Source organism: Cherax quadricarinatus, chromosome 1 (genome assembly GCF_038502225.1).
Source record: "Cherax quadricarinatus isolate ZL_2023a chromosome 1, ASM3850222v1, whole genome shotgun sequence".
In the NCBI taxonomy this organism is placed as follows: domain Eukaryota; kingdom Metazoa; phylum Arthropoda; class Malacostraca; order Decapoda; family Parastacidae; genus Cherax; species Cherax quadricarinatus.
In genome coordinates, this window is record NC_091292.1 from 35,758,916 (window position 1) to 35,783,445 (window position 24,530).

A 24,530-nucleotide genomic window follows, 5' to 3' on the forward strand; every position below is an offset into this window, starting at 1 on the left:
GAGCTACTGGGATGAAGGTAAATCTGGAGAAGTCAATGATAATGGGGCTGGGAGAATGGGTAGGGAGAATAGAATGGGGATGTGATGTCGTGCAGCGGCAGACTGGGAGTCTGAAAATCTGTGGTGTCATATATGAGGCTGACCTGAGTACTGCAAGGGTCAACAATTGGAATAGGATGGTGGAACAGGTGCAGCGACGTTTGAGAATGTTGCGACCTCACCATTTAACCCTTAGGCAACGAACAATTGTCATCAATGTATTTCTATATATTAAAGTCTGGTTTGTTTCGGCAGTGTTGCCGTTAACAGGAACGGCAATCATGAGTATTCTTAGAATGGTGTTCAAATGCTTGTGGGGTTCAGGGTGCAACTGGTTGAGAAGGGAGGTAGTGACATTGCCGGTAAGTAAGGGAGGGTTGGGTTTGTTGGATTTGAGAAAGCGCATGAAATGTGCGTTTATTAAGAGGGAAGTGATGCGTGCAGGTGGATGGAAGGGGGGGAGTTAGATAAGGTACATGATCACCTACGGAAAAGGTATGGAGGAGCGGAAATGAAGAAATGTGAAAAAGTGTTATGTGCCTTAGTGTTAGCCAGGGAACCGGGAAAAGTAAAGGTGGGAACTTTGTGTAAATTGTTAGAGGGACATGTAGTGGCACCTGTTGAAGGGATCTACCCCATGTATGCATGGGATGTAATATGGCAAAGATTTCGTAAATTAAGGATACGACCTAGGGTGCGTGAGGTTGTGTATCATTTCCTACATGGTATTTTGGCATCGGGAGCGATGCTCCGAGATAGGAGGGTCATCGAGGGTGGGGGATGTAGCAGATGCAGTGGGGAAGAGACTGCATATCATGTCTATTTTTGTGAAGGTTTGGAGTGCATCAGGGTATGGATGAGTAAGGTAGTGGCAAGGGTGGTGGGTCATGGTGTGTCGGTATTGCGAGCATTGAGCCTTGATATGAGTGGGGTGGATGAGGGGTGGACTACATATATGTTTTGTGGGGTATGAGGGGGAAGGAGGGTGGGAAAGTGCTGAGAAGGATTTTGGCTGCGACGTTTTATCTCACTTTGTGTCGCAATAGAGACGTATATGGGAAAAGGTGGGATGAGGTTTTTTCTGAAGGTTATAGAAGATTAACAATAGGGAATTTATTGGAGTTATAACGGGTTTTTAACTGCCGGGGTGAGTATGTTGGTAAAGGGGGAGTCAGGGGTATTCAACAGGCTGACCTCCTTGGGTGTGAAGTGATGAGTGTGAAAGGAGGTACACGTGTGGAACTGGATGTGATGGTTTGACAGATCTGTTTTATTTTAGTTCCCTTGTTGGGGAAAGTATAAATGACAGTTTAAATATATAACATTTATTAATATATAACATATAAAATATATAACATGAATATTTTCTTTGGTAGTGAATTATGTCCCGCTTGTACTGGTCTTGCAAGTGAATTTTAACTTTTTTTGAGAGGGTATTCCTTTCACTATGATCCTTGAAGCACTGAGGTTTTGCAATTTTGAAACGTGTTCCTGCATCAGTTTTGAAGTAATTACTTATTATGTACTCATGTGTGAATAAGGATTAGTATCCTAAATTAATATTCATTGTATATCTCTTTGTATGTAATACTAGTTAGGCACGTGCCTTCTATAGAAGGCACGGCGAAAGTCTAGTCTCGTTGAATGTGTGTTAAGTTTTGGTATGTTTGTATGTGGCGCGTTAGATGTTAAAAGAAGTTTGGTATGGTATTGTTATCTTACTAAAATCAAGATGAACCATTTGGATAATCTTATTCATGTCCTAGTCTTGGATTCTTTTAAAATATTTGCATATCCTAGTATTTTACTGATAATGTAGCATGTGGTGTATTTTCTTGCATTTTAAGCGTGAACTTCACGTTATGCAATGTTGTTATAAAAATTTTGTTTTTCATGGTTATTGCATAAATATTGCTATTATATATTGTTGGTGTATATTCTTCTGCTTATAAAGGTGTATGTGTATAGGAATGCAATGTTCTTATCTGTTTAAGTCTGTAATTTTATGTTATTGTGTTTTGTTGTTCATGCACCATCAATTTTTGGTAAATACTCATTAAGTTTTTGATGAGGTCAGGGTATGATCCTAAATGTTAGGATAATTAAGGTATGTTTCTTAGAACGGTGAATGTAAATATTTTAGGGGGGGGGAGAGAAGTGTCAGCTGTGTGTCTACACTGGCAATAATAATTATTGTAAAAGGAGGGGTTTGTAGGATATGTTGTGGGTTGTGTATATGGTTGTAATATGGCTCCTCTTCAAGGGGGGCTCCTTGGCGTGGTGAAGAGCCTCTTGGTCTGAGGAATTAGACCTGTTGGTCTCCTTCCTCAGACCGAACCTAATTACCCCTCAATCCCCCCTCCCTTATCCCATCCTCCCTTTTTCTTTTCCTCCTCCTCCCCACCCCTCCCTATTACCCTTCCTCTTTTTAGCCTTTTTTTTCCCCACAGGCATGCTAGTTTCTGGGTAGGGAAAAGGGTACCGGGGTCCATCCCATTCCGTTGAGGTTCTTGGCGGTGGTGTAGTTTGGCATGGAATCTGGATCACCTGGGGATGTCCCAATCCCTCTCCGGTCTCCCGGGAGTGGCTTTGGGTATCTTTCGGGCGACGGGTGTATCTCTGGAGGCTGCCTTTTGGATTCCGGGGGTGGTGGCCGAAGGAGGTATGCTTTGTGGCAGATATCCGGCCACCCTCTCTTTTGTCCACCGAGGTAGCTCGGCAGATGTGAGATTGCTATCCTGGATTGCTGGTTTACTGGCATGATGGGTAGGGTATGGCATGGGTTCCATGCTGCATCTGCACTACTTGCGGTGATGAGGTCCTCTTGGGCGCGGAGGGAGATTTCTGGCCCTCTCATTCCTCCCAGGAACTATCCCTCCCCAGTCCCCCTTTTTTTATTCTTTTTTTTTTATTTTTATTTTCTTTTCTTCTTTTTTTTTCTTAAAAACAAAAAGAAAGAAGTAACCTAACCATGGAAGCCCTAGCCCATGAACCTGCTACCCTGGGCACCTTCCCCTTCTTGATAAAACACCCCGTTCTGACCCCGCCTCATCTTTGGACCACTCTTCGGACACTCCTAATGCCTCTGTACCTCTTGCCGGTGCTGTTTCCTCACCCGCTTCAGGTACTGAGGTCTCGACTGACTCCTTTGATTTATCTGACCTCCGCTCTCCTTTGACTATGCTTCCGGCCTCTCCCTCTACGGTGCTGCAATTTTCGAATCACCGGCCTGTTCCACATTGGACCAACTCTGGTCCTACTCCTAAACGCCATTGACAATTACCTGCTGATGATACTTCTCCACCTTCTCGTTCTTCTCAGAAAAGATCTACACATCCTGCACTCCCTTTCCACGCTCAGTTTCAGAATGCACAATGGACTAAATTCTTCACTTTACGACCGATTTCCTCTATTGCCTATCTTTCCGACCATAGTATTGGCAAGGCACTCCTATGCCACGTTGGTAAAGATATTTCTTTTCCTGCTCTTAAGAGCGGTATGCGCATCATCACTGTACAGAATGCTACCCAAGCTCATGATCTTTCTCTTCTTTCCCATATCGATACTGTTCCTGTCACTATTGAAAAACATCATTCCCTCAATTTTTGTAGTGGTACCGTCATTCTGCCCCATACCATAGTTCAACAAAATTTCCAGACATGTGGCAATGACATTCTTGAACAGCTGAAACTCCAAGATCTCCCAATCCTCAAGGTAAACACTTATGTTCTTCCTGCCGTCGGGAGGAGACGATACCCTAGCAATGTGGCTCCTTTAACTTTTGACAGCCATGAACTCCCATCCTCAGTTTATGTAGCAGGACATCGGTTACAAGTTCGAAAGGTGATCCCTACACCGCAACAGTGTAGAAATTGCTGGCGATTTGGCCATCCAGCGAAATATTGCAGATCTATAGCCGAATACCCAGTCTGTGGTGCTGATGACCATTCTAATACGTCTTGCAATCGACCTCCCTCTTGTCTTAATTGTCATGAGGCTCACCCTTCGTACTCTCGCCGTTGCCAAGTCTACTTAAATGAGCGGGAAATCCGTTACCTCAAAGAGGCAGAAGGTCTCCCTTATGCCATGGCAGTTTCTCATCTCCGCCTCCAAGGGAGACTACCTCATGTTTCTTATTCCCGTGTTTCAAAACGTCCCCCCTCCTCTGGGGTCCCATCTTCTGCAGCCTCCTCTGTGGTTACCTCTCCCATAGTCACTCCAGTATCTAATTCTTTTGCTGTCCTATGCCTCAGTCTGTTCTCGTTTCTTCGTGTTTTCCCTCACAAGCCTCGTTATCGATGAGATCTCGTACGACACCTCCTCCCAATCGTCCCTCTACTTCTCAGAAGTCAAAAAAAGGTCCTTTAACCCCTCCTTCCCTTCTTCCACCTCCTCATTTTACCTTCCCTGTCTCTGTACCTGGTTCTTCCCCTCTCACTGGCTCTGTTACAAGTGTAGAGGTTCACCCTCCTCCTCATACTGTACCTTCCTCCCCTGTTCCCTCCCAAGTTTCTTCCTCTTCTGCCACCTCCCAGGTTTCTGCCTCTTCTGTCCCCTTCCATGCTTCTTCTCCAGTTCCCTCCACCCTTTCACCCCCCTACCCTGGTACAGTCCATTACAGTTCCAATCTTTACTCATCCTACCCCTACCATCTCCAATATTGTCTCCCATAGAATGTCTCTGAATTCCGAAACACTTGAAGCAATCTCTGAATATATTGCAGAGACCAAACCATCAATGGACACTGATCCACCCTCTGTTCCTTCTCTCTCCTCTCCTCCATCTGTGCAACTCCTTTCTTCGCAGAGCACCGTTCCTTCACTGCTTGAACGTTTTCCGCTGCCTCCGCATGTGGACTTTTCTAACCTCTCTAGTCCATAGGAACTCTTACCTGTGGATTTCAGGTATCTTTGTCGTTGCCAATCATGGCCTATTTACAGTGGAATATATGTGGCCTCAGGGGTAATCAGGGTTAGCTTCAGATGTTACTCCCCCAGTTTTCCCCTGTTGGTGTTTGCTTACAGGAACCAAAATTACACTCTGCTGTTATCTATCCCATCACAGGCTATAATTTATTGTATTCTTCAGATTCTTTTCCTTATGGGACCTTTAATGAAAGTGCCCTTCTTCTACCCACTGATATTCCATACCATCAACTATTTGTTTGTACTTTGCTGCATTACACAGCAGCCCGTATCCACTTGCATAGGTGGTATATGCTCTGTTCTTTATATCTCTCTCCTTCTTGGGCATTATCTACTCCGGATATTGCCTTTCTTGTTTCATCATTACCGCCACCGCTTCTGTTACTTGGCGATTTTAATACCCATCATTTCCTCTGGGGGGGGGTCTCACTGTGATTCCCGTGGCATTCAGTTATAGGCTTTTCTTGCTACCCACCCCCTCCATGTTTTAAATACAGGTACTCACACCCATTTTGATCCTCGGACTCACTCTCTCTTGCATCGATCTCTCAGTCTGCTCTTCCTCCACCGCATTAGACTTCACCTGGTCTGTTCTCGCAGGTTTACATGACAGTGATCATTTCCCAATCATTCTTACTTCCCCTTCATATTCACCACCTCTTCGTATCCCACTCTGGCAATTTGATCAGGCAAATTGGAACCTTTACTCACAACTGTTTTTAGTGAGGTTCCTTCTCGTCCTCTGTTTTAACCGCAGCTTCTCATTCTATACCCCAAACTTCGGGCAGGCATTCTCAGAAATGCGTGCCTTGGTGGTCTCCTGCTTGTGCTCGTGCAGTACGTTTGAAACGCGCTTCGTGGGGCAGGTACTGGTACAATAGAACCACGGAGAGACTTCTTGATTTTAAGCAGAAGCATGTGATCGCTCGCCCTCTCATCCGTGATGCTAAACGCACTTGCTGGCGAGATTATGTCTCCACCATCACCTCTGCTTCCTCTATGAGTGCAGTCTAGAAAAAAGTATGAAAACTGAGTGGTAAATATTCTCCTGAGCCAGCTCCTGTTCTGCGGGTTGCCGGTGTTGATATAGCAAACCCACTAGATGTTGCCAATGAAATTGGCAATCATCTGGTCCATATTTCTCAGGGGCTCCATCTATGCCCCTCGTTTCTTTCCTCAAAGTCTGCCAGAGAGTTAGCACCCTTGGACTTTTCTTCTCTCAGAGAAGAACAGTATAATGCGCCTTTTACACTTCAAGAACTGGAGGCAACACTCTCAGCTTGCCGATCATCGGCAGCTGGGCCCGACGACATTCATATTCGTATGCTACAACATTTACATCAGTCAGCCCTTGCAGTCCTATTACTCCTTTTCAATCTTATTGATCACAAGGAGTTCTTCCACAGCTGTGGAAATCCGCCATTGTTCTCCCTTTCTGCAAACCGGGCACTACAGGGCATGACGCCTCCCACTATCGTCCCATTGCTTTTACCAGTGCAGTTTGCAAAGTGATGGAACACCTGGTAAATAGACGTTTAGTGTCGTATTTAGAGACACACAACAGTCTCTCCACTCGCCAATATGGCTTTTGTAAGGGATGTTCTACCATAGACCCCCTACTACGCTTGGATACGTATGTTCGTAATGCCTTTGCGAATAACCACTAAGTTATTGCCATATTTTTTTGACCTTGAGAAAGCATATGACACAACTTAGAGGTATAATATTTTGGCCCAAGCCCACTCCTTAGGCCTCTGAGGCAATCTACCATCCTTCCTTAAGAACTTTTTAACTGATGGACATTTCCATGTTCGGGTTAATAATGTGCTCTCCCCAAACTTTATCCAAGCTGAAGGTGTCCCCCAGGGATGTGTTCTGAGCACAACACTTTTTCTCCTTGCTATAAATGATTTGGCCTCTAGTCTTCCATCAAATATTTGGTCATCACTCTATGTTGATAACTTCGCTATTGCCTGTGCAGGCGCTGACTGTCACCTCATTACAGTTTCTCTCCAGCATGCGGTCGACCGTGTTTCCAATTGGGCCACCACACATGGGTTTAAATTTTCCAGTACCAAAACTCGCCAAATTACTTTCACTAGACTCTCTATCATCTCCGATCATCCTTTGTACCTCTATGGCTCCCGTATCCCTGAACGTGATACAGTCAGGTTTCTGGGCCTCTTCTTTGACTGTAGGTTTTCCTGGAAACCTCACATTACCTCTCTAAAGGCAACTTGTCACAGCCGGCTGAACCTTCTTAAAACCCTTGCTCGTCTTTCATGGGGAGCTGATCGTCGAACTCTCCTTCGCCTACATTCCACCCTCATTTTATCGAAACTTGATTATGGTGACCAGATCTATTCAGCGGCCTCTCCTGCTACTCTCTCTAGCCTTAACCCCATTCATCACCAAGAATTACGTTTATGCCTTGGTGCTTTTCGTTCTTTCCCTGTTGAGAGCCTCTATGCAGAAGTGAACGTTCCATCCTTATCCGATCGCCGTGATGCCCATTGCCTTCGCTACTATGTATGCTCTCATGATATCCGCAATCTTTCCATTTATAGAATGGTCACTGATATTAGTAGACATTCTTTATTTGTTCGCCGCCCCTGTTTACTCCGTCCCTTCTCTCTTCGCCTACATTCGCTCTTGTCTTCTCTTCAATTACCACCTTTCTATGTTCATGTAGCATCTCACTTTTCCCTACCCCCCTGGAAAGTTCCAGCTGTTCAAGTCTGTTCTTTCTCACTCCCTTGCTCGAAAGCCCAACTGTCTACGGTCGCTTCCCGCTATCTTTTTCTTGACCACTTCCACTCTCATTCTCATGCCATTGCAGTGTACACAGATGGCTCTAAATCTTCTGATGGCATAGGATTCGCAGCAGTGTTTCCGGACAGCGTCGTACGAGGGCATTTACTATCTTCGGCTAGTATTTGTACTGCTGAATTGTATGCCATTCTTGCAGCACTTATCCGTATTGCATCTATGCCTGTGTCATCATTTGTGGTTGTCTCAGACTCCCTTAGTGCTTTACAGGCTATACAGAAATTTGATACACCTCACCCCTTAGTCCTCCGTATCCAACTTTGGCTACGCCACATCTCTTCCAAGCATAAAGATATTGTTTTTTGTTGGGTCCCTGGTCATGTTGACGTACAGGGCAATGAACAGGCAGACACTGCTGCGCGGTCAGCAGCACATAACCTTTTGTTAGGTAAGACACATATGCAACAGTTAGGTATCTTTATTTCGAAACGTTTCGCCTACACAGTAGGCTTCTTCAGTCGAGTACAGGAAAGTTGATAGAAGCAGAAGAGACTTGAAGACGATGTAATCAGTCCATCACCCTTAAAGTTTTGAGGTGGTCAGTCTCTCAGTCTGGAGAAGAGCATTGTTCCATAGTCTGAAACAATATGGAGTTGAAGTGACAGGATGGAGCCTTATATAGCGCCAGGAGGTGAGACGTAGGTCACTAGTAGAACGCAGATGTTGGGAGGTCAGGTCCCTCTCAAATCCAGCCGTTCCAGGGTCGAAGGAAAAGGGGGGGATCGGAGGTCTGGATAGACAAAGTGACAAACGTGGCTATAGTCAACAGCCACGTCTTTCGGTGGGGGAAACCGCCTTTATTGTAATAATTCAAGGTGGTCACCATTAATGTTAACAGCCTGAGACCTGAGGTTAAGAGAGTGTGGATGGAATGATTTTTGAGGAGATTTGATGTAGATATATGTTTCATACAGGAGCATAATTACAAGTTTGGATGCGAGTTGCGTTTGAAGGGATGTAAGTTATATGTGAGTAGATCGGTGAGGTTAAAAGGGGGGGGGGAGTTGCTGTGGCTGTGAAGGAAACCAGTCCCTTACATGTGTTGGGGTGGGAGGAGGGTGGGGGTGGAAGGGTGGTGTGGGTAGAGGGAGAGTGGGGTGAGACAAGAATTTGTTTTATAGGAGTATACATGCCGGCGGATGGATGTTTTGCTTTTTTATTTGAGGGGATTGCCTTTAGTTACCGTGATAGGAGGAGATTGGAATTGTGTCATACAACAGGGTGATGTGGAACCGAGGGGGGCGGGGTGTGTGTTGGGGTTTTTATGCAATGTGTTGGGGAATGTGGGAGTTTTAGATGTGGTGGGGAGGGGTGGTTGGAGGGTTGAGTATACATTTGTACGAAGGGGTTATGCTGCACGACTGGATAGGCTCTATGCTATGGAGGCAATATGCGTTCTGGGAGTTAGGACCTTCGATGTGAGGTTTTCTGACCACAGGGTGGTTATTGCGGATCTTGATTGGGAGGGTATGGTTAGGATACACACTGGTTATTGGAAATTAAATGCGAGACTTGTGAAGGGGGAGGGGGTGTGTAAGGCTTTTGGGGATTAGTGGCACTCATTTTGGGGATCAAGGGATGTGGGTTCGTGTGTCTTGGAATGGTGGGAGAAGCAAGCTAAGCCAGGTATTGCTGGATTCTTTAAAAATAGGGGACGGGAAGAGGCCAGGTGGAGGTATGGGTTAGAGAATTATTTGGAATGTCAGCTGAACGAGTGTTATGAGGAGGAAGTGGGGAGGCAGTATGGGACCGTGGAGCAACTTCGAGGTAGACTGGCGGAGATACACAAAGACAGATTTGATGCCGTGCGTGTGAGGGCAGGATTGAAGGCTGTATTGTGGGGGGATAAACCTTCGGGAAGTGTTTTAAGACGTTTTAGGGTAAGGCAGAAGGAGTCAACTATTTTGCAATTAGAGGTGAGCGATTATATGGGTGGATATCATAAGGGTCAGGTGCTTACTACTACAGAAGGCATGAGTAATTATATTGATTTCTGGTTTCGAGAGAAATGGAGAAAGGGGGGGAGGAGGGCGATGCTTTTGAGGAAGTGTTGGAGGGGGGTGTGGGTTAGGGCAGAATGAAGTGGAGGGGATGGAGATGGGAGGAGCGATTAGTGTGGGGGAAGTTGAGGAGGCAGTGTTTATCATGAGTACGGGAAAAGCACCAGGCATCGATGGGATTTCAAATGATTTTTACAGAGTTCATTGGGAGCATATTAAGTCTTGTATGGTGGAGGTCATGAATTGTATGCTGCGGGAGGGCAAGCTAAGTCAGACACAAAGTATTGGAGTGGTTGTGTTGGTTCGCAAAAAGCAAGTGGGGAGTGTTTTAAGTGCGTATAGAGCTATTTCACTAATGTGTTCTGACTACAAGATTTTTGCAAAGATATTAGGTAATAGGATGAAAGTAATTGGCGGGGTTGTACATAGGGGTCAGATGGGTATACCGGGACGAAGTATGAGAGTTGGGCATGGGCGCATAAGGGACTTTTTGGAGGGTTGCGAGGGGGGAGGACTTTTGGGTATTGATTGGGAGAATGCATATGACTGTGTGAATAGAAAATTTTTGAGGGCTTATTTGATGCGTCTGGGGTTTGGACTGGGAGTGGCACGGTGGGTCGATACGCTATACTCATCGGCTATGGTAAGGGTCCAAGTTAATGGCAGATTGGGAAGGCTGGTTAAAATGGAGAGGGGATTACGGTAGGGGTGCCCTCTTTCACAAATTCTGTTTGCATGCATGCAACATCCGTTCTATGGGCTCGTTGAGGGGGTGGGAGCATTAAATGGGGAGAGGAAAGGGCGCTTAGGCATTGTGGGGTATATGGATGATACCAGTATCCTGATAAAAGGGGTGGAGGGATTGCGTACGGTGGGGAGGGTGTTGGGGATTTTTGGGGAAGCGTCTGGCATGAGAGTAAATAGGGCGAAATTGTGTTTACTGGAGGTGGGTGCTTGGGTGGGGGGGGGCCTTGGGGTTGGAGTTTGGGTGGACAGTGGTGGATAATTTGAAGATTTGTGGAGTTTTATACATGGCGAATGTGCATGAGGCTAGGCAGGTAAATTCAGAGAGGGTAGTAGAGAAAGTAGTGAGTAGATTAAGGGGTTTACAGGCGGGAGATGTCACATTACAGCAGAGGGTGGTAATAGTTAATTCGCTGGTTTACAGTAAGGTTTAGGGTATAGCGGAAGTGTATCCTTTGAGAACACAGGACGTACAAGAAATACAGAGACGAGCTATACGTTATGTTTGGGGTTTTGGGAGGGCATGGCTGAGCAAGGAAGTGGTGATGTCGAATGTTCGCAGAGGGGGAGTGGGTCTTTTAGCATTGGGGCCGAGGGTGAAAGCCATTTATGTAAAACAGTCATTCATCAGGGCTGGGGGGGGGGAAGAGGGGTAAGAGTGGGAAAGGTGATGGGGGATGTGTGGAGATGGTGGGGAGGTAAAGAGTTAATTGAATGTGAGGATATGCTGAGGGTTTTGTTATTGGTTAAAGATGTTGAGTGACTTAAAGTGGGGCGTTTGGTATCATTGAGTGGGAGGACGGAAATCCTGCAGGGCGTATCGGTCTATCCATTGTATGATTGGGGGACGATATGGGAAGACTTCCGGAGGCTCAGGTTAATGCCTAGGGTACGTGAATTGGTATACAGATTCATGATGGGGATCCTAGCTTCAAAAGCAGTTTTGAGTTTAACGGGTTTGGTGAGGGAACCCTCCTGCAGTCAGTGTGGTGAGCTGGAAACGGCATTTCATGCAGTTTATTTTTGTGAAGAATTGAGGGAGGTACGGATGTGGTTGGCGAGGGTTTTTTGTCTGCTAGGTGGAGGTAATGTAGAGACCCTGCAAGCTTTAACATTAGAGGTAAAAGGGGTATCACGGGAGGTAAAAAGGGTGATTATGTATGTGGTAGTGGATTTTCTGTATATTTCCTGGGGAATGAGAGATGCTGGGGGTAGGATTCGAATTAAGGCAATTGCAGCGCTTATATACAGGACTGCTGGTAGGAACAAACTTATTTATGGGAGTCAGTGGGGAGCTTGTTTTCCAGAGAACTACAGAGAGATTACAATCAGTCGTCTCCTGCAATTGGTACGGTGATAACCATGTAGGGGACTGGTTTTCTTTGGTAGTCAGGTTTTCACGGGTTTTCAGTGGTGGTGGCGTGTATGGGAATGATTTTAGCGAATGACATGGGAGGATGGTATGTAGTGTAACGGATTATGGTTGGGTGGTAACTAGTCTGATTCCGGTTGCTGTTGCAGAAATGGAACAAGTAAAGCTGTGTGCAAGTGTGAATTGCTTTGGGTATGGAGGTGAATGTGTGTGACTGTAGTGTGTGTGTGTGAAAGTAATGTTCTTTAAGATAAAAAAAAATACCTTACGACCTTTGTAAACTCAGTGTTATACCTGAGTACGAGATGTTGTTATTCTTTTACCATTATACGCACCCTTTTGTATATAGTTACGTATATACTTATGTATATGTAGGGGATAGGTTTTGTGTATGTTACTGGTGACAAGGTGTTGTCCGGGGTAAATGCATAGACTGCACTATGCGTGTGGTGCATTAGCATGGATTATAATTGTTTTGTTATGGTTAGGGCAATTTATGAACTGTATGATCTTAGTTAAGTTTCTTAAGGGGTAGGATAATGGGTTATTCCCGCTGCATGGTTTCTGTACGTAGGATCCTAGTGTGTAGGGATCCGTTTAGGTGAGTGAAGTTAGCAGTGCTTGAAAAAGCCCTATTTAGTGAGTGATGTTGGCGGGGACTAACTTCTGTGTTAGTCCTTTCCTGGTATTGTGTATCCTGTCCTTGTATGTTTTTGAAACAATTTACGGGGTAAATTATGAACTCTTATAAGCATATGTAAATCTTTTTAGGGGTTTATATATAATTTTATATCCGAATGGTAAGTGATGTACACTGAATGTTAAACTTTTAAATAAGCCTAGTGTGTATTTACGGGTGGAGGGGAATATAGTAGCGGTAAAGACTACGGCCCTGTAAGGGACTGTGCCACGTTTTTGTCGTGGTGTGATGCATATGTATGAACTATGGTTTTTAGTATTGCTCTTTGTGGAGTGTAATATATATGTTTTAAGTTATTTGGTGTTACGTGAAATGCACACATATATTTTTTTATGTATATTTTTGTTTTTTCCAATGAGCAAAGTATTTGTGGGATTTTAATGTATATATATATATGATATACGACTCACTCTACTTGTTTAGAGGTGTTGTGGTATTATTGGTTATGGTGAATTTTGTAATATATTATGTGTAAAATTGTAATATATTATGTGTAAAAGTGTAATATATTATTTGTAAACGTGTTTTGAGGAGTGTACTGTCATTGTATACCATTGCTTTTGGTTTTTGTTTTGTTATTTTGTTGACTTTTATGTGTTATGTATATGTTTTTAAATAAAATATAAAAAAAAAACTCTCATGACAATCCTACCACATTTACATATGTCCCTTAGTAGTGGCCAAGTTACTGAGTCCCTTTACCATTATATTTCTATAAGCCTCCGGGAACGCAGTTGCCCACCTCTTACCATAAATGATTTTATTTCTACAGACTGTGCGATAAATTCCTGCTGCAACTGCCCTTACCCTAATCCCCCCACCTTTTTCCTTCAAGCGCCAGGAATAAAACAAGAAATCTGTCACAATGAACAGAATGGCTCTCTTTACAACCTCAGACACCCCCCTTACCTCTAAAGCTAGGGTACGCAGGAGCTCTACATTGCCCCCACCCATTAACTTGAAGACTCTAGCCAGCCACACCCGTACCTGCCCCAACTCCCTACAAAAATATACGGCATGAAAAGCTGTTTCCGATTCCTCACAATGTTTGCATTTCACTTCTCTTACCAAACCCATCACACACAAAGTCTGCCTTGACGCTAAAATTCCCATTTCAAACCTATAAACTAACTCTATTACCCTCGGCATTAACCTAAGCTTCTGGAAATCATGCCAAACCGTATTATACAAAGGGTATACCGCCACCCCTTTCATGACTTCTGGTTTCCTACTCATCTCTACTAACCTTCCCTCTTTGAGCTTTTTTACCTCACCTATTACTAACATAAACCTTAGCATATTTTCACATTCCATTAAGTCCTTTCCTCCCCACCATCGTCGTGCATCCTCCATCACCCTCCCAACCCTCACCCCTTTTACCCTCCTCCCTTACGTACCTCTGTTTAACATACATGGCCTTTACCCTCGGCCCTAACATCAAAAGCCCTACTCCCCCTCTGCGCACATTCGTCATAACCACCTCTTTACTTAGCCATGCACGTCCAAAACCCCATATATAACGAAGTACCCTTCTCTGTATCTCCTTTATCTCCTGTACCCGTAAAGGATACACCACTGCCACGTTCCACACTTTACTATAAACCAATGAATTTATTATTATTGCCGTTTGCATTAGAGTAACATCCTTCGCTCTTAGGTTCCTAATCCGTTGTACAATTTTCTCTCCCACCAATTCCGAATTCCTCCGTCTAGCCTCTTGCTCATCTGCCATATAGATAATCCCACAAATTTTCAACTGTTCAGTCACATCCCATCCAAACTCCACCCCTATTCTATCCCCCACCCAATCTCCTATCTCTGATAATTTCGATTTAGCTCTGTTGACACGCATGCCTGACGCCTCCCCAAAAAACCTCATTACTTTCTCCACCTTTCGCAAACCTTCGACATCATTGATCAGTATTGTTGTGTCATCTACATAACCAACTACCTCTGTAAACCCCGTCCCCCTTCCCCTGTAATGTTGTTGCTTCCTCAACCATTCCATAAAATGGGTGTTGCATACATGCAAACAGAATTTGAGACATAGGACACCTCTGTCTCAAACGTTTCTCCATTTTCAACACGCTACCCAACCTACCATTAATTTGCACCTGAATCGTGGCTTCTGCACACAAGGTCTTCACCCATTTTATTATTCCCTCCCCAAAACCCATAAGCCTTAAAGTGTCAACTATGTACTCCCTATTCACACAGTCATAAGCATTCTCCCAATCAATGCCCAAAATTCCACCCCCCTTACAACCCTTCAAAAATTCCCTAATTCGACTATGTCCATCCCTCATATTACGACCCGGAATCCCCAACTGACCCTTGTGCAAAATACCACCTATCACCCTCTTCATCCTGTTCCCTAGAATCTTCGCAAAAATCTTATAATCCGTACACATTAAAGATATGGCCCTGTACGTGCTCAGTGTTCTCCCCTCCCTCTTTTTCTTTACAAGCACGACCACACCCGTCCTTTGTGACATTCCCAATTTCCCTTCCTTCAGCATACTATTCAATACCTGAACCAAACAAACATTTATGGTTTCCCAATGCACTCTATAAAAATCATTGGAAAGTCCATCGATTCCTGGTGCTTTCCCCTTACTTAAATTGAACACTGCCTCTTTCACTTCTTCCATACTTATTACATCATCCAATCCCCCTCTGTCCTCCCCACCTTTCCGCCAGTCCTTCACCCCTCCTCTTTATTAACTATCCCCACGTTACCCTTTTCCCATTTCCCTTTAAACCAATAATCCGCATAATTACTTATCCCCTCAGTTGTTGCCAGCATTTGCCCCTTAGTATAACCTTCCAAATCGTCACTAACCTCTAAAAGTATTATAGTGGACTCCTGTTGTCTAATTCGAAAACTTCTTAACACACTACCCGATGGCTTATCTCCCCATAGCACGGCATCCATCCCTGCCCTTACCCTTATTTCATCAAATCTTTCATTATGTATTTTCCTTAATCTCTCTCTTAGCCCTGATATTTCTTCAAAAGACTTCCCCTCCTCACCCGCATAACACTCATTGAACTGCTGTTCCAAATAATTCTGTAAACCATACCTCCACCTCGCCTCCTCCCTTCCTTTATATTTCTAAAACCCTGCAATACCAGGTTTAGCTCTATTTTCCCACCAATCCAAAATACTCCCTACCCCATCCCTTGCCCTCCACAATTGTCTCCACCAGTCTCTAAACTCTGCATTCACCACCTCACTCCTCAGAAACCTCGCATTAACTTCCAGAAACTTGAATATACCTTTACCACACCCTCCCAATCCAGCTCTACCAAAACTGCCCTATGATCCGAAAGCCCTACATCCACTGTTTTTACCCCTCCTACACTGACTGCCCCCGTTATATAAATCCTATCTAACCTCGCTGAATAATGTCTCCTAACAAAAGTGAAATCCACTCTCCAAGCCCCACTCCCCTCCACGTCCCTCACCCCTGCATCCTGTAAAACATTGCGTAACGACCCTAACATACAACCCGCCCCCCTTGGCTCCACGTCCCCCACCTTATAACACAGTTCCAGTCCCCCCCAATTACAGTTACTAGAGGTAAACCCCTTAAAAAAATACACCAAAACGTCTCTCACAAATTCCTCTTTTACTTTTATTATATTCTCCGCTGGCATATAAACCCCAATGAAACATACTCGAGATGCTCCCCACTCACCATCCACCCTCACTACCCTCCCCCCCTTCTTCCCACTTTATAATACGTAAGGGACTATTTTTCTTCACAGCCACTGCCACTCCCCCTTTTAACCTAACAGACCCACTTACATACAATTTATAACCTTTTAAGGCCAAAGCACAGCCTATCTTATAATTATGTTCTTGTATAAAGCATCCATCCACATTATATCTCCATCCATACCCGTTTCACTTCATTCCTCAATCCATTTACATTTACAGTTACTACCGTGAATTATCTTAAAAGTGGTGGTTTACCTTTTCTTCTTGGCACATACCCTCCTATACCGTCCTGCTGTATTGCGTCTTTCTTGACAGTTTGCTTATTCACCCCCCTATTCCTCCATTATCCCTAGAGCCATTAAACCTTTCATTACCCCTCCCCTCTTTCCCCTTATGACATACTTCCTTTCTGCAAGATTTTACTCCTGTTCTTTGTCCTGTAGTAAGAACATCGTCCATCTCCGACGTTCCTGCAGTTCTCTTACGAGAACTCCCCTCCCCACACACCTCGTCACCTGTCTTTTCCGCGCTATGGACTTCTGCCACAACGTTGTGCACATTAACATTAGTGCACACAGTATTCTTAAGCTCCAGATCTCGCTGTGCTGTCGCCTGCACGAGGTTACACCCTTCATCCTCCTGTCCTTCCTCAACGTCATGCAAAAGGGAGCTTAGTACTGCTTCCAGCAAGCCATCCTGTTGGCCCTTACCCTCCTCATCACTCACTCTCGACGTCGATGTCATCTTTCCCTTATCAACCATTAGTGTTACACCTTCCTCCATAGCCGCCTCAGCCCTATCCACTTCTTCACTCCAACGGCAAGGATTCTTGTTTGGCCTTACTCCTTCCTCCAACGCCCCCATACCATTCCTCTAATGTAAGATCACTGGTACCTGTTCCCTCCGTCCAGCTTTTTTATAGCATTGGGCTGCCATATGTTCAAAAGATCGACATAATCTGCAAGTATTCTGCTGCCCTGAGTAGTACACATAGACCTGGGTCCGGAAGACCTCCAGAAGAACGTATGATGGAATTGGCTGCCTCAACGTCATTTTCAGTGTAAATGATCCCTCAGGTAGCCCCTCATAAGGACCATTTTGTCACACTTCCATCTCAGCTGAGTGGATTTTTCCATAGTTGCTAAACACTGCCATTACATCATGCTCTGTTGCCTCAAACGGCACGTTTCGTACTTTCACCCACGTCACATAGCTGGACACATCATGTAAGCAGACTTCCACCATAGTGTTCACTGGTAGCCTTTTCTCTTGATATTTGTTGACTATGCTTGTGTAGAATCCTGCTTCTTTAAACTTAATGAAAATCCTTGACACACCATTTACTGCTACTCCATATAATTCTTCGTTTGGTATTCCATATACCTCACTGATGATTGCAGGCAGTAACACCTGCATTGTTGTTCCTGTAAGCGTGCCACGCACCAATTCCATACAAACAGTGTTCACCCGGCGTCCAATGCGATCCGTCAAGTTGTATGCACAAAACAGGATAACTGTGCAGTAAACCAGTTGATTCAGGAGCTACTGCGCAGCCTGTCCACACGGCCCGAGAGCAATGAGGACAGTGATGGCAATATTAGGGTGGGAGATGACGTAAATCGTGTCGTCAGCAAAGAGAATGGGTTTCAGGTGTTGGGATACATTAGGAAGATCGTTAATGTAAATGAGGAAGAGCAGGGGACCAAGGACACTTCCCTGCGGAACTCCAGTATCAAGTGGCCGTGTTGATGAGGCTGCATCTTTAGTAAGGTAGGATTTGAAATATGCAAGCGCATGGCCTCTTATACTATAATGGTCAAGTTTGTGGAGTAGGATGCCGTGGTCTACTGTGTCAAACGCTTTTCTTAGGTCAATAAAAATTCCTGGCAGATATTCCTTATTTTCCAATGCTGTGTAAAGCAGATCTAGCATTTTTACAATTGCATCATTAGTGCTTTTATTTTTCCTGAATCCAAATTGGCAGGGGTTGAGTATGTTTTGTGCTGTTATAAATGAATATAGTCTCCTGTGCACGAGTTTCTCGAAGATTTTGGATAGCAATGGTAAGTTTGATATTGGCCTATAGTTGTTTACATCTGTAGGGTCACCTCCTTTATGTACTGGTGTAACCCTTGCTGTCTTGAGTAGTGTCGGGAAAGTGCTAGTTTCTAGTGACTTGTTAAAAAGTAATGTAATAGCATGCGAAAGGACATGGGCCGCTCGCTTGTACAATAATGATGAGACGTGAGACAGATTCCCCGAGTTGTTTTTGAGTGACTTTATAATCGCAGTGACATCCGTGGGGTCAGTTGGTACAAGATAGAAGGAATTTGGAAAATTCCCATCTAGGTAGTCCCCAGCACGGGCGTTGGTAGGTGGAATTTTACTGGCGAGATCAGATCCTATGGTTGAGACGAAGTCGTTTATCTTGTTAGCTGTATCAGTGGGATGCAGTGGTGTTTCATTAGGTTTAGTTAGGACAATATTCTTGTTTTTTTTTCAGTTTGTGGGTCCTCAGAATCTGGGAAAGTGTTTTCCAAGTCTTTTTTATATCTCCTCTTGTGTCAGTGAATCTGCTGGAGTAGTACAGTTGTTTGGCTTTCTTTATTAATTTGGTGAGAACTGATGAATAGCGTTTAAGAATATCTTTGTGTATTAAGCCCTGTCTGTATTGCTTTTCATATTGGTGTTTCTTATCAATGGATTTCAGAATGCTGCTGGTTAGCCATGGGCTAACCTGATTACCTGGTAAACAATGAAGGAGTATGACCTCCACAATTACGAACAAGGAAACAGTAGGAAGCTAAGAGTAACACGAGCTTCCAGCGCATTAGACACACCAGATGGCAACACAAAAACTTTAGCTAATGGAACAGACATTAGCTTGTGTATTAATTCACGAAACTGCATGGTAGGTAAATGGCAACGATATGCCAACAATGCTGCAGAGATTGTTTAGGTAAAACACATAATGCACATAACGTCACCAAGCGCCTGACTTGAGCTGGTTGCATTTCCTGAATATCAAACAGCAGTAAAGCAATTTTGCCGGATATGCCAAACAGTAAATAAAACACTGCAACTAAAAAGTCCAAGACAAGCATCTCTCCCCTCTCCCCATATTACGAACACAGGTACTTTTTTAAGGCCTGGTTTATCTGGCCGTAGAGGAAAGAATGTTATCAAAAGCGCAGTTGATAGAGCTTTCAATTCCTGTTTTATTTCCACCGAACTTATTTACCTGTATATATAATATATTCACTGGGATTAACAAATAAAATACGAAAGAAAGAAAAGAGATAGAATGATGACCATCCTGTGGCATATGAAGAATGGAAGCTACTAGACGGCTCCTAGATACACCATAACCCACCCACTGGGTACCTCCCTCCTCACCCTGTTTGACAGACCCCCAACAAAAATTAGTAGTTACCTCTCATGCGAGTGGTGTGTACATCTGCACTGATAATTAGCTACCACGTTTAAAGCTGGTTATTGATGGTATGCAGGATTGTGGTTACGTGTGATGGATGTCGATTATAATAACACACTCGGCGTACTCCGTAGTAGATATGTATACATGTTCAAGGCAATGTATACGTGGAACGTTACACCAATGAATTTATAGAAAAAGAGCCCAGTCCTAGCTAACTGTGCTGCCAACCTCAAGAATGATACTCATAATAGTCACCTAACATTTATTTGCTCATTTATTAATTGCTTGTTTAAAGGGGGGATCAGGTGTATAAAAGTTCCCTAGCATATCAGTTAAATTGATAAATCTGTTATATCTTACCAGGAAACCAGATGACAAGATATAACAGATTTATTAGTTTTAACAGATATGCTAATGAAGCAGACTTTTTCGCATATGTTAAAATACAGTACAGGATGAACTGGATTTGGAAATTTAAACTTAGCATCTTAGGCGAGAAATTTGAAATGTACTGTACAGTTCCATATTTACAATGCTGAAATAAATGAAACTGTGAGCAACAACATCGAGCATAGGAAATGTTACTGTTTGTGTGTGTGTGTGGGGGGGGGGGGGAGAAGAGAAATTTAGTAAGGTATAATACAAATTTTGAACAACACAAAGCAGGAATTTTAAGAGTTGTACATAAATAGTATACAGTACTAACAAGATGAAGAATTAGACACATGTGCAACATCTGGATATCTTTGTTTGTAGACGTTTGATAAAGCCACTGGTTGGCGACACGTCTCATATATATCTAATTCTTCATGAATGCATTATTTTATTTACATTATAAGCAGCTTTACATCATATTAATATAATAATATCTAATTTGGTAAAGGCAAAACTGCTAGTTTGTAATTAACTCTTTCCTAAATCACAAGAGAATTTATCCTTGATGTCCGTTGTTCACATATTCCACAACTGGCCATTAACTGAGCAGAGCAACCATAGCCAACAGCGGAGGAAAGCACAACCGTAGCCTGATGACCACTGAGACGCAAGCAGTCTTGGTGGTGGCCGCAAGTAGACACAACTCCTTCATATCAAGGCTTCTACATCTCCGTTTGACACAATATTGGATGCCGTCAGCCAGAAAAGTCGTGCAATTTTATTCTCAATTCTCTAACAAGGACGATTTGACAAGAAATCTATATTTACACAAACTCAAAATACGTCTGTGTAACTTACTTTAAAAAAAGACGTTTGATTTTATATAATTTTAAGGGGAGTTTGCTTTCAGGAAACAACCCAAGTAAGAAAATTCAAAACTCTCTGTTGCTAGGCTTCAGCCACACGTCACCAGACATGCTTGCTGAAGGGGCGATGTTACATATGTATATCCACAATAAACAGGGAACTCATGAACAGGTATTTGTCAATACGAGAATGAGGAGACAGATAACTTGTGACGTGACGGAGATAACAAATATAATAATAATAATAATAATAATAATAATAATAATAATAATAATAATAATAATAATAATAATAATAATAATAATTTTATTTTGACATGATACATAGTAGTACAAAGGAATATAATAGTTGAGTGTACATGTCACAAGACCCTTGTATGCAGAGCATTTCGGGCATTTCTTCTACTTCTTCTAGAGCTAAACTGAATATATGATAAGTAGGAAAACGAAGCATATACAATAGACAGCAGAAAAAGTGAATACTTTAAAGTGCATGGTAACCATAAAGGCAAAACAGCAAAAAAATATTGACACATGAAAAGAAGACAACATTGGAAACCAATATCCCCTCAAGGAAGGTTCCTTGATGTTGGTGAGGGGCTCTTGATTTAGGGAATTGGATCTGTGCTCCAGTTCCCCGAATTAAGCCTGAATGCCTTCCACATCCCCCCCCAGGCGCTGTATAATCCTCCGGGTTTAGCGCTTCCCCCTTGATTATAATAATAATAATGGAAACCAATATAAAATAATGAACCAATAAATTATAAATAAGACACGAAGATAACAAAATACTCAGAAAATTTAAGACTACATATAGCAGTTACCCCATACAGAAGAAAAAAATGTTTAAGTACTATCCAAGAGAGTAAATTGACGTATAGATGTAGATATCTTGATCCCAGTGAGTGCTCGTATATGTCGCCCTAAGGCCTAAGATGTTGCGGACCACTGCAGAATCAAGAATTCTGTGTTCTGAGGTACTCAAAATTTGGTATGAAAAGAATATATCGATGTAAAATTATATAAGATTTTTAATATATGTATAATGATATTTCTCTTTTGTCACACAGAGAAACAAAGTTAGAGAAGAAAAAAAGAAAAAACTCTGAGATGCAACAGGTGGCACTGAACAAACACATGAACACTGGAACGCAGAAATCCGATTCACACACACGCACACACACACAGACACACACGCACACGCACACACACACACACACACACACACACACACACACACACACACACACACACACACACACACACACACACACACACACACACACACACACACACACACACACACACACACACACACACACACACACCTGGAACGGAACAAGATTATAAATGACAACCAGCACTGATTCGTGGAAGGCAAATCCTGTGTCACAAACCTCCTGGAGTTTTATGACAAGGTAACAGAAGTAAGACACGAAAGAGAGGGGTGGGTTGATTGCATTTTCTTGGACTGCAAGAAGGCTTTCGACACAGTTCCTCACTACAGATTAGTACAGAAGCTAGAGGTTCAGGCACTTATAACATGAAGGGCACTGCTATGGATCAGAGAATATCTGACAGGGAGGCAACAACGAGTCACGGTACGAGATGAGGTATCACAATGGGCGCCTGTGACGACCGGGGTTCCAAAGGGGCCAGTTGTAGGACATGACGGAAGGGATAGACTCATAAGTGACCCTGTTTGCAGATGATGTTAAGTTAATGAGAAGAATTAAATCGGAAGAGGATCAGGCAGAACTCCAAAGAGACCTGGACAGGCTGGATACCAGGTCCAGCACCTGGTTACTCAAATTTAACCTAGCCAAATGCAAAGTCATGAAGATCGGGGAAGGGCAAAGAAGACCGCAGACAGAGTATAGGCTAGGTGGCCAAACTCTGCAAACCTTGCTCATGGAGAAAGATCTTGGGGTGAGTATAACACCGAGCACGTCTCCGAAAGCACACATCAACCAGATAACTGCAGCAGCATATGGGCGCCTGGCAAACCTGAGAACAGCGTTCCGATACCTTAGTAAGGAATCGTTCAAGACACTGTACACCGTGTACGTCAGACCCATAATGGAGTATGCAGCACCAGTTTGGAACCCACACCTGGTGAAGCACGTCAAGAAATTAGAGAAAGTGGAAAGGTTTGTAACAAGGCTAGTTCCAGAGCTAAGGGCAATGTCCTACGAAGAAAGGTTAAGGAAACTAGGCCTGATGACACTGGAGGACAGGAACGTTAGGGGAGACATGATAACGACATACAAAATATTGCGAGGAATAGATAAGGTGGACAGAGACAGGATGTTCCAGAGATGGGACACAGAAACAAGGGGTCACAATTGGAAGTTGAAGACTTAGATGAGTCAAAGGGATGTTACGAAGTACTTCTTCAGTCACAGAGTTGTCAGTAAGTGGATTAGTCTGGAAAGTGAGATAGTGGAGGCAGGAACCATACATAGCTTTAGGACGAGGTATGATAAAGCTCATGGAGCAGGGAGAGAGGGGGGACCTAGAAGTGATCAGTGAAGGGGCGGGGCCAGGAGCTGAGTCTCGACTCCTGCAAACACAAATACGTGAGTACAAATAGGCGAGTACACACACACACACACACACACACACACACACAGAAGCACACACACACCAACACACACACACACCAACACATACACACACCAACACATACACACACCAACACACACACACACCTACACACACACACACACCTACAGATACACACACACACACACACACACACACACACACACACACACACACACACACACACACACACACACACACACACACACACACACACACACACACACACACACACACACACACACACACACACACACACACACACACACACACACACACACACACACACACACGCACGCACGCACCCACACACTTATATACAACAGGCCAAGTGTCTAATCGACATGTGCCTAGGACAGAATGGTAAATAACTAACACACACACACACACACACACACACACACACACACACACACACACACCATCACACACACACTCACACACACACTCACACACACACACACACACAGAAACACACACACACACCCACACACACACACGCACACACACACACACACAGTCAGATGAGTACAATGAGAACAATATTGTCGCTGCCCGGGGAACGAACCCCGGATTATTTTCAGTCCCGCTCGAGGTACACCAGACTCCTCAAGGTTCACCAGTCCCTCGAGGTTCACCAGACCCTTAGATATACATCAGACCCCTCGAGGTACACCAGACCCCTCGAGATACACCAGAACCCTCGAGGTATACCAGACCCCTCGAGGTATACCAGACCCCTCGAGGTACAACAGACTCCTTGAGGTATACAAGAACTCCCCTTGAGGTATACCAGACCCCTGACACTCTAGTTATGGGGTTCTTAACCTTTTTACCAAGACAGATCCCAATGAATTGCCCAGTACGTCCCTATAAATATTTCACCAGATTGTCAAAATCATCATCATCATTATCA

The 24,530-nt window shown here is 43.8% G+C and overlaps 1 protein-coding gene across 2 annotated transcripts in view; it reads left to right on the forward strand.

The window, feature by feature from the left end:
- The window catches only part of LOC128687770 (LIM/homeobox protein Lhx2-like), a 581,158-nt gene that overhangs the window by 334,852 nt on the left and 221,776 nt on the right, over positions 1 to 24,530 (forward strand). The window lies entirely within an intron of this gene.